This window comes from Lipotes vexillifer, unplaced genomic scaffold, assembly GCF_000442215.2.
Source record: "Lipotes vexillifer unplaced genomic scaffold, Lipotes_vexillifer_v1.1 scaffold189, whole genome shotgun sequence".
NCBI classification, from domain to species: Eukaryota; Metazoa; Chordata; class Mammalia; order Artiodactyla; family Lipotidae; genus Lipotes; species Lipotes vexillifer.
In genome coordinates this window covers 4,689,813-4,693,115 of record NW_006785816.1, presented here as the reverse complement: position 1 = coordinate 4,693,115, position 3,303 = coordinate 4,689,813, and positions in this window count along the sequence as shown.

The following is a 3,303-nucleotide window of genomic DNA, read 5'->3' as shown; positions in this document are numbered from 1 at the left end:
TTTTTTTTTTTTTTTTTTTTTTTTTGCGGTACGTGGGCCTCTCACTGTTGTGGCCTCTCCCGTTGCGGAGCACGGGCTCTGGACACGCAGGCTCAGCGGCCATGGCTCACGGGCCCAGCCGCTCCGCGGCATGTGGGATCTCCCCGGGCCAGGGCACGAACCCGTGTCCCCTGCATCAGCAGGCGGACTCTCAACCACTGAGCCACCAGGGAAGCCCTGGGACGCTTTTATCCTATAGCATCTATTAACACGTATTAGCATAGCACCCTCTGCATCCTAGGCTGTTACAGTGAGCTCCTTGCGCTTTCTGTGGCAATGATCCATGGGTCTGATCACTGATTGAATCAAAACAGTCTTTCCTAATTTGCAGATAAAAGTTAGGCTCATGGAGAGCATTGCCTTAGTTTGAAATAATTTTCTCATAAATTTTTGCTTAAATCTGCGGTATCAATTATTGATTTTCTGCTTGACAAAATAAGTGAACATACACATACATACCACACCTTCTTTATCCAGTCCTCTGTCAAGGAACATTTAGGTTGCTTCCATGTCTTGGCTATTGTAACTAGTGCTGCTGTGAACATAGAGATGCATGTATCTTTTTGAATTAGAGGTTTCTCTGGATCTATGCCCAGGAGTGGGATGGCTGGATCATATAACTCTATTTTTAGTTTTTTAAGGAACTTCCATACTGTTTTCCACAGTGACTGCACCAATTTACATTCCCAGGAACAGAGTAGGAGAATTCCCTTTTCTCTACATCCTCTCCAGGATTTATCATTTATAGACTTTTTAATGATGGCTATTTGAGGCCAATGAGATGATACCTCATTTTAGTTTTGATTTGCATTTTTCTAATAAATTAGAGATGTTGAGCATCTTATGTGCCTGTTGGTCATCTGTATGTCTTCTTTAGATAAATGTCTGTTTAGGTCTTCTGTCAGTTTTTGATTGGGTTTTTTTTTTTTATTTTTTATTTTGAGTTGTGTGAGCTGTCTGTATATTTTGGAAATTAAGCCCTTGTTGGTTGCATTATTTGCAATATTTTCTCCCATTCCATAGGCTTTTTCATTTTATGATTTCCTTTGCTGTGCAAAATCTTATGAGTTCGATTCGGTCCCATTTGTTTATTTTTACTTTTATTTCTTTGCCTTGGGAGACTGACCTAAGAAAATATTACTAAGATTTATGTCTGTGAATATTTTGTCTATGTTCTTTCTCTTCTAGGAATTTAATGGTGTCATGTCTTATATTTAAGACTTTAAGCCATTTTGAGTTTATTTTTGTGCATTATGTGAGGGAATGTTCTAACTTCATTGATTTACATGAGGCTGTACAGCTTTCCCAACACCTTTTGCTGAAGAGACTGTCTTTTCTCCACTGTATATTCTTGCCTCCTTTGCTGAAGTTTGGCCATAAGTGTATGGGTTTATTTCTGGGCTCTCTCTTCTGTTCCATTGATGCATATGTCTGTTTTTGTGCCAATACCATGGTATTTTGATCACTGTAGCTTTGTAGTATTGTCTGAAGTCTGGGAGGGTTATGCCTCCAGCTTTGATCTTTTTCCTCAGGATTGCTTTGGCAATTCTCGGTCTTTTATGATTCCATATTAATGTTAGGATTATTTGTTCTAGTTCTGTGAAAAATGTCATGGGTAATTTAATAGGGATCGCATTAAATCTGTAGATCACTTTGAGTAGTATGGCAATTTTAACAATATTAGTTCTTCCAATCCCAGAGCATGGGATATCTTTCCATTTCTTTGAATCACCTTCAGTTTCCTTTATCATTGTTTGATACTTCTCAGCATATAAGTCTTTCACCTCCTTGGTTATGTTTATTCCTAAGTACTTTTTTTTTTGGATGCAATTTTAAAAGTGATTTTTGTTTTTTTACTTTCCCTTTGTGATACTAAATTTTTTTCTTATGTAACACTCAGCAAAACTCTTGAGGTTTTATAGGGAAGGAGTAATTCACAGATGTGTGCTCTAGGGTTTCAATGCACATTGAGTGTACCTGCTTAAAAAAAAATCTGATGAGTGGAAATCAGAATTATGAACACAACAATAATGGAGAGTTATGGAGTAATCATGTGACAGATGGTGTAATACATAGGCATTAAAATTGTGCTCAAAACATTTTAAAGACATAAGAAAAACACTTAGATAATATTAACTTTTCCATATGGAGAAAGAGCAAGCAAGAAGAACAAAAACAGAAGAAAGTACCTTAGCAATGACCATAGTTGGGGGAAAGTGGAAAATAGTGAAGGAGTGAAGCTGTAGAGAATACCCTCTCCAGTCAACTTGAAGTTTTGTTCACCAGGCTGGACCTGGGGGGCAGGAGGTTCTGAAGTGCACACTGGCTGTGAGATTAAAATGGAAAAACTTTGTGTCTTCTGTATATCAATGTGAGATAGAAAATAAAGCTGTTCCCTAGCTTAGTTGAAGGCAATGATGAGGAAAAAAAATACAAAACTCTTCCATGCTTTGTATTCCTACTGAGTTCATAATATGTAATTAGTTAGTTTAACGAGAGAGCATTTTAACAGTGGTTACCACTTTTTTATTATTCCTGTTTTCTTATGTCAACTTTTATTTGTATATTTCCTTTTTTTTTTTTACAGTGAATGTGTATTTTTCTCTTAAAAAGACCCAAAATATACAAAATAGTAATGTGGCATTAGGAGAAATTTTCTATTGTCTTTCCCCCCTTTGTTTCTTTCCTTTCTTCTACTAGAAAAAAAAATGTAAAACACATTCTACATACAAGGAAAAGGCTTTACTTTTGTACCCAGAAAAGACAACCGTAAAAGTTTTAACACAATAGGAAGTGATTACCTGCTTGAGAAAAGTTCACCTGAGAAATCTTTTCAAAACCAAGTTTTCTTGATAAATATTTAATGTGTCAATGTGCAAAAATGTACTTTCCAGTTGATCCACACACCTGTTTTATCAAACTAGGTACATTTGCACTAAAATTGACTTTATATCTTATGTTACTTTGTGGGTAAATTTTCCCCAAATGCTGAGGTTAGTTGCTATCTAATACTGATAAGTCGAAGCCACAGATTTACATTTCTTTGAAACATTAAAGTTCAGTTGTAGAAAACGGAATTCTTGTTCTTGTATACTCTACAAGAACTTTCCTAAATTTGCCCAGTGAAGTGTTGTCTAATCAAGATTATTCCCATGGTAGTAAGGAAGTAATAACAGGGAGAATCCAAATGTATTTTTCACATTTCAAATGCAAAATGCTTTTATCATTTAATTTCATTTCTTTCTTTTTTTTTTTTTTTTTTTT